The following is a 13,835-nucleotide window of genomic DNA, read 5'->3' on the forward strand; positions in this document are numbered from 1 at the left end:
TTGAGCTTCTTTCCCACAGTACTCAGACCTTTAAATTGTCCTCATAGATAAAAATGATGATCTTCTGTGCTAACAAACCTACCTCATTGTAACCCTTGCACTGTTTTAATGCACATTTGTCTGTAACATATTCTGCACTATTGTTTTATATTGCAGTAACTGTTGTACTTATGAATGGGTTGATTTTGCTGGATGACATGAAAACATCCTGTCTATTTTTACATGTGACTGGAATAAACAATTCAATTCCATTTCATGCTACAGCCCAAGATAAATTTCACCTTGAGGTTCACTAGGCAGCAATTAATTCTTCAAATAGATGTTTATGGAACTATACATCATTCCATGATTTGACATGCACTGTAGTCCTGACTCATTGACAGTTCTGTGTCCATAAAAGTTACAGGCACATTGAAATGTTGCGCCACAGTTTCATTCCGCTCAAGGCAAGGTCCACTACTGTAGTTTCGGCTTCACGCTACTTTCTGGCATTTCTTTGCTACTGCTCCTCTCTCATCCTAGTGTTTCAGTGGCCTTATACAAGCCCTTATAAGTTATCCTGTAGACTCATCCCATAGTGTCTCCCTGGCCTTACCAGTTATTCACGACACAGATGTAAAAAGCTGAAAACAACTGTTTGGAACCAATATTATTTCTACCACACTTTAAAAAATGGGAGCATTTAAGCTAAATTGATGATGTATAAATGTAATGAACTTCACTGATTTAAACAAATCAGCAGTTTGGAGGCTCATCACATGATCTTCCCAAGAGTGCTGATGGCTCTTGCAAAGAACATGCAGATTCCCAATAGACTGTCAGATAATTGTCCAGCTGTGGACTCACGTCTTCTCGCATGTTTAGCTTCTCGTCATTAATTCCACGCGTTGAGTCACATCAGAAATATCTTTAGTCTTGTTGTGGTCCAGCACTTTGTATGTAAGGAATGAGACCAATGTGGACTTGGAAGAATCTATATTTTCATTAGATCATTTCTAGGCTCAAAACCTCAACAATCTCCCTGACATATCATTTCCATATCAATATTGGGGATATCCCAGTACATGAACTCTATCATTGAGTTTCAACAACTTATTTTCTGGCTTTTGGGCTATCATTATTCATGATTTAATCTCCCTTTCTCCATTTTCCCCTCCAAATTAATTTCGCAAACATTTCAGCAGGTGTCTATCCTGAAGAAGTGTGCGCGATGATCCAATCATTTAGAAAGAATGCTACAATATGTCATTTAACGTTTGATCAGGCTTCTCTAAACTGGTTTTTATGGAGTTTTTTAACCATCTCAACTGACCTTTCTTCTTCCCATGGGAATCAGTGTTGCATGGAGACGTGAAAGTTATATTTTATTTCAGTATTCCTCATAAACCATTCAAACTGAAGGGATCTGAAAAGATCGATGACCAAAATGCCTTATTTATATTCAAATGCGGTAAAAATAATACAGCGGTGTACAGATATGATTTATAGCCATTGTGGATAGCCATTAAAGTGATCCACACATTTTTAGAACAGTTAATATCAACTCACGGGAAGGTGTTGCTGTTATTTCTTCACCAGAAGGGGTATTTTAGAGGATCAACACTAACATTTTCTGTGACTACTTCAAGGCCAGTGGCTCTCAACCTTTTGTTTCCACTCACATACCACCTGCTCCATGGTTAGTAAGGCAGTATATTCAGGACCACCAACCTAGGCTTCCGGCTCTGTCGTGGCCAAGCCACAAGACAAATCTCTTGGCTATTGGCACAAATTTACTATACCCAAGTGTTGGGCACAGAGTCTTCTACAATCTGTTCCTGCCACTCTTTCTGGTTCACTATCATGTCCCCATTCATACAAATGGGCTAGATGGATAACTCACATTAAGTGTAATGAAGCAGCTCCATGTCTTTGGGTAGACCTGGGTGTGCATCAGTTCATACATGAAAAATGTGCTCATATTCTTGTTTATTTAATGCAGATTGAAGTATCCTTACTGCCATGTAGTGAAAAGCACCATCTTTCACCAGTACAATAAAACTTTAGTTCTTGCTGTTTGTTATGGCCACTTTGCAGGCTAATGCCCACAAGGTATCGGCTGGAGCATTTTGTTTTATTGCTCTATACTCAATTTCCCAATCATATTGAAACAAAAAAATGACTAACCTTTGTGTCCAACAACAATTACATACATTGCCCTCAAGAGACTGTACCCTGGAGCATTTTGTGCTTTTCTTTTATCTCTTTATTTTAAAATAGGATACACTTGCCAAAGCAGTGTAAAAAAAATTCTCATCATGCTGATTGTTAGGATGCCAAAACTGTTATAGGAAGAGAGATTGTATCAACTCGACTGTATAACAGGAGATCTCATTGAAATGTACAGAATTGTTTCAGAGCTTGACAAGGTAAATGTAGGGAGGATATCTTCCATGACTGAGGGTTTGAGAACATAGGCGGCACAGTCTCAAGATAATGGGTGTGTAATTTAGGATAGAGATGAGGAGAAATTCCCTCACTCACAGGATGATGAACCTGAAGCATTCTCTACTGTTATGAGCCCAGAGGACCCCAAAACCCAGCAGCAATAGATATTCACCAAGATAAATGGTTACTTAAACAAAAGTTGCTTTTAATTATCTTTAAACATGAAAACAGAATCACACTTTCTTATCACTGTAATACACGTCGAATGAACCAAAGACTTGTTGATCCAAACTAAGGCTTTTATTAACTATAAGACTGCAGCACATCACAAGTAGCTCGACCAGTCCAGAATGACCTGGTCTGGCTAGGAGGTGTGGCTAGGAGACCTGGCAGTAGGTGTGGCTACACTCTCAGCCAATCACAGTCATCCTACACGACCATCTGTACATATACACATTAGTAATAGAATCTGTACTATCACAATCACCATTAACTTAACTAACCTAACTTAACCCCTTCTAATTCTAAGCGCACGTATATGTAATATGTATGTAAGTTCAGAAAAGTTCTTTGAATCATAGCCCAATCTCACTTCTCATTCCTCCAAGTTTACTGGTTGCAAGCAATTCTTATACTCTGCACAGAATTTAACATTAATAAAGTTCACCAGTCTTTGGTGATTGAAAGGTAAATGGTTACCACTCAGGAAGGTTCTTGTCGGTTTTTAGAGAGAGATTTGCTGTTCACTGGACACCCACAACTGATTCCTTGTAACCAGCCACTTCAGTGTCTTGCCGAAGAAACTTGCTCCATCAGGGTTTTCCAGATGATAACCTCTTTCTTTTAGGTCACCACAGAAATCCTTTATGTTTCTCTTATATCAAGTGAAACATTAGGCAGCCAGTCCTCTCGTCTTGTATGAACCACAAGGACTCTGACCAGGCTGAACTAAGCAGTCACAACCCGTCTTCCAAATTGGGTTTTTCTACAAGCTTGCCAGCTTGTCCTATTCCAGTCCCAGCTGCTGCTGCTGAACTGTAAAACCACAGAACTTAATTCTCCCTCTCTCTCTCTCTCTCACTCACTCAGAGAAAATCCTGTTTTACTCTCTCTGCTTGCAAAATCACATGACCTTCTTAGAACAGGAAGTTTCACATCAGACAGCCTGCAGCTCTGACGAGTTCTTTCACCTGTTGCCTTTTTGTAAACAACAATCCATTAGTGAAGCCTCTTGAGCATTCTTCAAAACTTTTGCAAAGGCTCTGTAAAACTACATTCAAGGAATTTCCAGATCCCTCTGTCCTACTGCACTTCACAGTGCCCCATTGTCCTCGCCTGGTTTGTCCTCCCAAAGTGCAACACATCACACTTGTCTGTATGAAACTCCATCTGCCATTTTGTAGTTGTTTTTCAAGTGGTCCAGATCCTATTGCAAGATGTTGGCTCTGGGGCCAACATGTCGAGCGTGAGCAGAGCTCCAGTATTTTAAATGAGATCTGTTTTGAAGTGTTTTTATGTGACTACACTAAAAAACCTTCCCCAATTTATCTCCCAAAAACATATCTATAATCTGTTACACTACCACAAAAGCTTGTGGGCCCCAAGTCACTGAATATATTTATAAAGGAGGTTTCTAGTTTTCTAGACACAAAAGATTATCATGAGTTTGGGAACAAAGCTGAACTATAGTTTTAAGGTGGAGGATCTGGTGGTTTGATGCACAAATATAACTTGATCTACTTATCATCACTAACTAAAGACCTCACTCTGTCAATTCTGTGTGGTGGTTAAGAATAATAATGCCCAGACATTCTCTGATTCTCAGAAATGGAACGGAACCAAGTCAGTTTTGATCCTCACGGTTTGCCTAACAAGTCAATTAATGGACATTAATTGTCAAATAATATTGTTTTTCTTTATCCATTAAGCCTACAAATGAAAGACTCAGTTTATCTTTATAAAAACATTTTCACCAGCCAATTTGACACAGAAACTCTAAGTCATGATGATTATCAATGCTTGGCATTAAGTGTTGGAAATATATGCTTGTGTGCATATCATGTCGTCACATATTATGTCGTTACATTTATAAATGTATATATTTTTAGTTTAGAAATAAAGAATTAATGAAGCCCCATGTCTCCGTGTGCTAGTCCATTTCTATACCAAGAATACATGACAGATTGGAGACGAGGATAAAAATGAACTTACTCTATGGTCCAAACATCAGAATGAAGATTTAAAAAGGAAAAGAGGTGAGAAAATCAACGCAAAATGGCAGAGGGACAGTTTGAAAAATTTGTGGAATCAGAAGAAGATTGGTATGAATATGTAAAAAGATTTGATGAACACTGCCTTGTCCATAACATTAGAGACACCCTGGATTTGAACCAAAAACTAGCACTATTTCTGAGCCAAGTGGGAAGCAAGACATTTAAACTGATGAAATCTCTGTTAGCACCTGAAAGACCAAATACAAAAACTTACGCTGAGTTGTGTGCTGTGACTGGAGGACACCTAAACTCTATTTTATTTCAAAAAGCAGTAAACAGATGAATCCATAATTGTGAACAACTGGAAAAAGAAGGCCTTGCCATAATATATGGTGTCAAACGATTCACCTAATACTTATATGGTAGAAGGATTACCTTAGTAACAGACAACAAAGCACTGAGTTTGATTCTAGGTCATAAAAAGGGGGATTCCAGTGCTGGCAACAACAAGAATTCAAAGATGGCCATGCTGCTCGCCACATATGATTATGATTTGAAACATACACCAGCAACACAAAACAGCCACGCTGATGACCTATCTCACTTGCCTCTTCCTGAAACCACACAGAAAGATGAGATAATTAAAGGGATGGTGGAGGCTACAGCTATTAATGAGGAACAGCTTCATTCCTTGCCAATTATAGCAAAGACTATCAGCAAAGAAGAATGGAAGGAAGATACACTGTCAAAAGTCCTATATTGCACATTAAAAGGATGGCCTGAGACCGAAGCCATCTCTTCCAAATTGAAACCTTATTATATTCAACGTAAAGAAATATCAATTGAAGAAGGTTGTTAATTATGGGGGACCACGACTATCATTCCACAAAATGGCAGACTGCCTTGTTATCAGAGCTGCACAACAACCACCCAGGGATGGTTTGGATAAAAGCTTTGGCACATATGCATGTCTGGTGGCCATCAATGGACATTGATATTGAACAAATGGTAAGAAGATGTTACACTTGTCAGGAGATTCAACCCATGGAAATGGCCATCGTGACCAGGGCACAGGATTCACGTAGATTTCACTCGTCCTTTTATGGGAGAAAACAACCTTATTGTTGTTGATGCATACTCTAAATGGCCAGAGTGTCACACATAAAAACAACAAACAAAATGATTGAGAGACTACAAGATATGTTTGCATCATATGGATTACCTATGGAACTCATCTCTGATAATGGGCCACAGTTTATATCTGATGCTTTTAAGGTGTTTCTACACAATAACAATATACTACACATCTCATCAGCATCCTACCATGCAAAGTATGAATGGGGAAGCAGAATATTTTGTGCAAACTTTTAAAAAGGCCATGAAGATGAAGAGATCCAAAATATTTCATGGAATCAAAGACTTGCAGATTTTCTAATAACATAGAAACACGCCAAACTCTACTACCAAACGAACATCAACCGAATTGATGTTTGGATGAGACCTATAGACAAAACTTTCCATGGTGCACCTAAATATCAGCCTTCACATGGAACAAGCCATGTTTCAATCCATGCCAAGTAAATCTACCAGATCTCTGGAAATAAGAAAACAAGTACTGGTATGTGACTACTGAGACAAGAGAAAGCCATGGATCAGAGGCGTGGTTCTGAAAAAAACTGAGTCAATGTTCTTATTCCATACTAGTCGAACAAAAATATGAAAACACCACATCAACCAGTTAAGAGCGATGGATGATCTAATGGCCACACCCACTGCTCACGATCCTGACGAGTTTCCATTGTGGGCTCATTCAAATGACAACGTTCCAGAAATATTTTCAGATGATGATGCCCTGAATGCACAGCAGAGCAGTCCGGCACTACGTCCTGCTCAACAGAGCAGTTCTACATAATATCTGAATGGGGCTTGCCAAAGACAAAGTTCACAGTCCCTTACCACCAACTGAGGAATAGGTACTGCCTAAAAAGGCAAAGAGACCAGGGAAGTCGCAAAGTCTCCTGACAGATTCTACCTCGCCAAAAAGATCAAAAGGAAAGATGTACTCCAAAATGCCTGGAGTGACTTGGCTGCTTGACACTTACTTTTTAGTATAGTGGTAATTCACACCATTAGTCCATAGGTATCATGCAGTTATCGTAGTTAGCATAAGTGGTGTCTATGTTATTTTCATGAAGCATTTATTTTGTTGAGGGAAGAGTTTTGTGAATTTATGCCTGCAGTTTTGTATGACATCATCACATATGATGTCATCTTGTGTGCTGTTGGGAACCATGTTAGTTTAGTAATAAAGAATGAATGAAGCACCACGTCTCCATGTGCTAGTGTATTTCTATACCTCGAATGCACGACATCAGGTTGTGGGTTCACTTTGATATGATAGCTCTTGCCTCTTTTCTGCAGACGAAGACAGTTGCAGAAATGGTGCACACTGGTCACCTTCTTAGTTAGCTGAGCTTTCCCTTTCTCCTGATCACTTCCTGATCATTTAGTCTCCAGAGGTGTGGACTGTTGTAGCTACCTCTCTAATATTACTGCTGATGCCCGCTAAGACTGTGTAACCAGCTTACTCTGCTGAACGTCTTCAGTCTGATTAATGCTATCAATACCTACAAATAAGAGTGAAAATAAACTGATAGAATTTGAACTCATCAGTCTGTTCCACCAGACACCACTGAATGCAGCAAAGGGGGAAAGCATTAAGCTGTTTCTCATGCCTGGTATAGGTTTAAAGGGTGCTTTGGAGGAGTTGCAGAGGGATTGCAGGAGAGTGGTGAAGCTCTTTTTTGATTGACTCTTTGAGGTATAGCAGCCAATGAGAGGATAGAGAGCAAGTGTAGTGGAGTGGCCATTTTAAGAGTGGTGGCCATTGTGGGTATGTGCTGTGAATGAGTTAAGTGTGGAGGCTTTGGCTCCAGAGGCTTGACCAGGAAGGCTGAGAAGATGTTCAGGTGAGATAGGTAAAACAAAAAAAGTCAGGTCTTGTTGCTTGAGAGTTCCAATTCTCTGAAATTGAAGTGAGTGTTGGAGCAATTTAAAAAGCAAGTCCAACTAGTTAGCTAGCCAATAACAAGAAAGCAAGGGCAGCCATTTTGGAGTGGCTAGTATAAGAGTGGGCCATTGAGGCTTTGCCTCATGAGGCTTCAGCAATCAGAGAATGCAGGGCTACCACAAGTATGGTAAGGGTAAGGTCTACTATTTGTTTCCTTTTCAGTAGTTAGCGCAACATGACAACAGATAGGGGTGTCCATTGCTCAATATGAGAAGTCAAGGTATGCTACAGTGTCCTTGATGACTGTTCCTGTGAGAAATGCATGTAGCTGCAGCACCTGACTGACCAGATCAAGGAGTTGAAGTTGCATCTAAATATACTTTGGATCATTCCAGATGCTGAGGGTTAGGGTTTAGTGAGGTGGTCTCACCAGGGAGTAAGTAAGGTAAAAAATGTAAAGGGCTTAGAAGTCAGGAAAGCTCTGTGGCCATCTCCCTCAGTAACAAGCTTACAGTCAGAAGGGAAGGGGGAGAAAATGAGAGTGACGGTTGTCGTGTATTTCTCTTAAAGGATCACCTCGCACGAGAGAAACAGTAAGCGCTCTATTCTGATCAAGATGGCGTATAACTAAACTTGCAATACAAATATAACTCCTTTTATGACATCACACGAGCATGCGCATTCCCACAACACTCCTCCCCCTCAAAAAAATCTTACTTGTAAATAGGTAGAAAGTTTAACTTAAATTATCTTAATACTTGTAAACACTACAGGGAACTTAAGCATGATGTCAACTAATGATTGTAATTATAGATACCAGGCAATCTAACTTGAATATGAATTAACTGGAAACGCACAAAGTCTTTAAGTCTTTGAGATGATCTGGAGGGTGTCTTTCTCTCTTGGATCTTCTCAGTGATGAAGAACACTGAACGGAAGTACAAATTTTTGACTTTTCTGGAGCAGATAACTTCTCCTCGCTGGCTGACACAACTGGCTGGGTGTCCAGTGCTTGGCCGGCATCTTGCCCCTATGCAGCCGCCAATGATGGTGTCTCAATAACCTGTACCGGGGCTATCCAAGGGGCAGTAGAGTCAGGTTGTGCCAAAAGCGGAATGTCAAGGGGATCGTCTGAAATAGGAATGGAAATGAGGTCCTCGACTGCTCTTAACTGGTCAATGTGTCGTTTCTATATCTTGTCACCCATTAGTTTTGAATATGAATATGGACTTAGTTTCTTCAGAAGCTTGCCTCTTATCCATGTTTCTTTATTCTCCCTGTAATTTCTTACTAATACTTGTTCTCCGATCTCAAGAGATCTTATTGGCTTACTTGAGGATGTCAACTGTTGAATACGAAGTCCGATGTTTGGGTGCATTCGGGTTCTCGAGTTCTGTCCAAGTGTCAGTTCTGCCAGCGTGCATTTTGTAATGGAGTATGGTGTTGCTCTGTATGATAACAGAATTCTGTGATTTTATGATTCCATGAAGTTTTTAATGACTTCATCATCCTTTTTTTAAAGTCTGCACTAAATGCTCAGCTTCCCCATTAGTACTCAGACGGTAGGGTGCAGATAATATGTGCCGCACATTGTTGCTTCACTGGAACTGCTTGAAAGCATCTGATACAAATTGAGATCCATTGTCGAAACCAATCTATGGGTAATCCATGACCTGCAAACACAGCTCGTAGTCTCTCAATTCTCTTTTCTATTGTCGTTGACCACATTCACTACACAATAGGCCATTTGGAGTGTGCATCAACAATAATCGGAAAGTTTACCTCCATAAATGGACCAGCGAAATCAACATGAATTCGGAGCCATGGTTACGATAGCCATTTCCATGGGTTCGTTTCTGCTTGGGGAGCTTTCAGTTGCATTTCTTGCCAGATGTGGCGTCTCTGAATCATTTGTTCAACGTCTGTGTAAATTGATGGCCACCAGACATATATGCGTGCCAATACCTTCATTCAGACTGTTCCTGGATGATTGGTGTGGAGTTCCTTTAGCAAGGCCTCCTGCCATTTCATGGAAATGGTAGTTCTTGTTCCCCACAATAGGCATCCTTTTCAATCGATATTTCTTTTCGCCGCGTATAACAAGCTTTCAATTTGGGAGTCATACTGTTGGCCTTGAGTCACCCATTCAAGGTGAAGTACAGAACCTTTGATAGTGTGGCCTCTTTTCATACCTCTTTGCTGATAACTTTAGCTGTATGGCCAAGTGGTGCAGTTGTTCCTGATTGATAGCTATGGCTTCCACTGTCTAATTAATATTCCCCTCAATCTGTTCTGTCACAGGCAGAGGTAAGCATGATAATGCATTGGCATGGCTGTTCTCATCTGCAGGACGATGCTTTAGATCATTATCATACACCACGAGCTCCGTCGTCCATCTTTGAATTTTTGCCAATGTTGACACAGGCCTTTCTTGTGGTTTATTGTTCCTACCATGTTCTACCATTGGTGGAATCACTTGAGACCAAATATTAAGTCCAATTCTTCCTTCTCTGTTTGGACATAGTTTCATTCATAGGCCGTTAGAGACTGGGAAGCAGGCACATATGGTGTTTTCCTTTCTCAGTAACTTGATTATGCTGCACCTAAACCAACAGATGAGGCATCAGTAACTAGGGTCACTTACATATCTGGGTCATAGTGAATGAAAAAATGTTTGAAATCCACTATTTTAATCGTACCTAATTGACTTGTTATGTGAACGGTTTCATAACTCCAAAGGAAATGGGCCAGTGCCAATTTTTCTCAAGCAAAATGATTCTCAACCTTCCCTTCCTACTCATACCATCTTAAGCAATCCCTTACTAATTACAGAACACCGATGGCATAGGTATTACTTAAAGTGTATGTGAGTGGAAAGAAAAAGGTTGATAACCACTGTTCTAATCTGTTGAGTTTGTAATGGATCTATTTTGATAGTAATATTTAGGATAAGATTAAGCTATATTTCTTATAAATATGTCTTAAGTAATGTCGTGAGTTTGGAACAGATTTTCACACAGGTCGCAATACATTTTCAGATACATCATTGAAACACTCAGAAAGAGTGTTCATTTTCGGAGTCGACATCTTGGAAAGATAGAGCTAATGGATTTGAAGTGGCTCTTAATTATTCAAGAACAATGGAGTTTTTTCTTTATTAAAAATTGAAGTATCAAAGTACTCAGAAAGAACTGCCTAAGGAAGTCATCTGTTTTTAAACTAAACCACTTAAGCCCTCTTGAACAAGAGAAATGAAACTTAGAGCCTTTGAAACAGAAGTGAGGTAATCTTTTGGAGTCGACTCATTTACAAGACAGGTATGAAGATCACAGGGTTCACAAGAAACTGGGTTGGCAACTGTTTAAAATTCCAATAACTGATCACATGGTTTCTAGAAATTAAGACTGACCTGGTTGGTGATGTCATTGCTTATGAGTTTAAGGGTATATATATCTCTGAAGGCAGAGGCATCTTGAAGCCCAGAAGAAGCAGAAACCAGAAGGAAAAGGAGATGATTAACAGTATTCTCTGGAGAAGGAGGAGGTGCTGCTCTAAATGGCTCTAAAGTAAGCCAGACCACTTCTGATTGTCTCTTTTTTTTTTATTAGAAGGAAGCCTCGTCGTGGACCAGAGCTCCAGAACTCTTAAGAAGCTAAGAGGAAGTTGAAGATCACCAGTGTGAGAGTTTAAGAAGAAATTTCATCCTGGGAAATAACTCAAGATTTGTGAGTTGAACAGTGTAAGGATTGAAGTCAATGTTAACAGAGACTTCATTACTGCTTTACGTAACAATTTAAAAGAACTTCATGTTTCATAATCACTTCTGAACTACAATTTAATAGATCTTCAAGTTCAACTAGACTTTAAAATACTGGGGCTTAAAAAAAATTCAGAATCAAATTTAAACTGAAATAGTTTGGAGTTTAATACTCACACACACACATTCATACATTTACATTCATGGCCATTGGAGTTTAAGCTTAGAGTTAATTAAGTTTAGAGTTGAGTGAGAACTGTTATGTGATTAATAGTTTAATAAAAAGTATTATTTTGACACTTACCAGTCTGATGAATCTTCCATTGCTGTTCCCGTGTTGGTATGAACAGGGGTTGATTAGTTCATAACAAGTTCAGTCTCAATTTTCCCTTAAGAACTTAGGTGTTGCTTCCGGTTTCACTAGCAATTTGGCCTGGCTCTCTGAATTTTTCCCAGGTTCTTTCCAAACATTGCAGGTTTGATTTATTTTATCATCAACAGTTTGTACATTCTTCACCACACCAATTGCCTTCTAATCAAGTTGGATGTGCGCCAATCAATCCTTTCCAAAGAAGGCGGGTCCTTTTTTATCTACAATGTAGAGAGGTAATCCTTTCTTTGTCTGGCCCTTATAATCAATGTCCACTTAACATTTCCCTAGTGCTTTAACTTTCTCTACTGTAACTGTCTTTAACACAATGTCGGACTGTTTCATTTTAAGTTTGGTCAATAGCTTTTCTTTCAGATCTATCAATATAAATGACACAGCACTCCTTAAATCGAGTTCTATGTGTTCTGATTTGTTGTTAATTTTAATACGAACAATAATTTCTGACCTGCAATCAAATACACTATAGATGTACATTAATGTTAATGCCCCATCATCCTCAGAGTCAATTTGTTATTTGAGCTCACTGCTAGAACTTTCGTTATTTTCCATGAGGTTTTTAATTTTGGAAGATTGTTTTTTAAACATCTATTTCTGTTTCTTTTTCTTTCTTCTGTGACCCTCTTTCCCTCACTTTTTTCTTTCTGTCTTGGACACTTTGATTTGATGTGTCCCACTTTGCCACATAAATAACACTTAGCCTTGTTGTAATGACAGTTGTCAGGGCTGTGGTTATTTCTCCCACAGCGGAAGCATTCACCATGTGTTCTCCCTGTATAATAGTGTTACATAGGTGGACTTGATGTCCAAATTTTTTGATCTCAACAATCTTTGCAGGGTATGGTGGTCCACTAATCTATCTCTCAAAGCCTCATCCAAGAAGTTACCAAAACTACATGTCTTGGACAACTTACACAATTCAGCCAAATACTGGCTAACTATTTCACCAGCCTTTTGCTTTCTGGTATATAATTTGTATCTTTCAGCAATTACTATTGGTTTTGGGACAGAAGATCTCCAATAAGATCACATAACTCTTTATAAGACTTGCTATTTGGTTTTACTGGTGCCAATAGAGTCTCGATCAGATCGTATGTTCTGCTCCCCGCCTCACTTAAAAACAGCACCTGTTTTATATTGCAGGTTTCAGTAACCCTCACATCATATGGGCAATGCAGTACATATTAAACCTATCTACATAATCATATCAGTCTTCAGTTTCCCTGTATTCCCAAAAGCGTCCTTCTGCCATTTTCACTACTTATTATTTAGCAACAATGTAAATCCGCAATGCCAGTGCTGTTTATTCTCACTTTTGTTGACTTCTTCTTGCATGTGCTTTTGTCCCATTATAGTTCAATGTTGTCCCAGTTATCATTTACACCACAAAATTCTCATAATCGACTTTCTCTTTACTTGAAATCCCACAGATTTTGTCATCCAGAGTGTAGAATTTTTTTGTTTTGATCCTCATGGCCAATTCTGTCGTGTATTTCTCTTAAAAAACAATCACCTTCCATGAAACAGTAAGCACTCTTTATTCTGATTAAGATGGCATCTCACTGAAATCACAACACAAATGTAACTCCTTTTATGATGTCACACACCAGCATGCCTCTTCCCATAACACTGGTGATAAGTGACTCAATAGTTAGAGGAACAGATAGAAGATTGTGATCAAGACTATGACTTCCAAATGATATCTTACCACCCACATGCTCTGATCTCCGACATCTTAGATAAAATCCACAGCATTCTGAAACGAGAGGCCAAGCAGCCAGAAGCCATGGTACATGTTACCAATGATGTGGGGAAGGAATGGGATGAGGTCTCGCTAAACAAATATAGGGGGGTTAGATTAAAGTGAAAACCAAGGTGGTTATCTCTTGATTACTACCAGACCCATGTAGCATTGAGAGTAGGAATCAGGGACAGATGGACAAACATGTTCACAGTAGGGTAAAGAGAAGGAATGGCAAGGTAAAGGAACCCTGGTGAGCAAGAGGAACAGATTAGAAAGAAAAAAGGAGGCATATATTA

The 13,835-nt window shown here is 39.3% G+C and overlaps 1 long non-coding RNA gene across 4 annotated transcripts in view; it reads right to left on the reverse strand.

The window, feature by feature from the left end:
• LOC138752774 (uncharacterized) overlaps positions 1-13,835 on the reverse strand; it is a 353,934-nt gene that overhangs the window by 109,537 nt on the left and 230,562 nt on the right. The window contains exons 1-2 of one of the 4 annotated variants that reach the window (XR_011350918.1): positions 13,109-13,335; positions 11,712-11,998 (exon numbers count right to left, since the gene is read on the reverse strand). The exons of the other annotated variants lie outside the window; for them this stretch is intronic. This is a non-coding gene — a long non-coding RNA (uncharacterized lncRNA). Of the gene's footprint in view, positions 1-11,711; positions 11,999-13,108; positions 13,336-13,835 lie in introns of those variants that run through there. 4 annotated transcript variants of the gene reach the window in all.

Source organism: Narcine bancroftii, chromosome 2 (assembly GCF_036971445.1).
Source record: "Narcine bancroftii isolate sNarBan1 chromosome 2, sNarBan1.hap1, whole genome shotgun sequence".
Lineage (NCBI taxonomy): Eukaryota > Metazoa > Chordata > Chondrichthyes > Torpediniformes > Narcinidae > Narcine > Narcine bancroftii.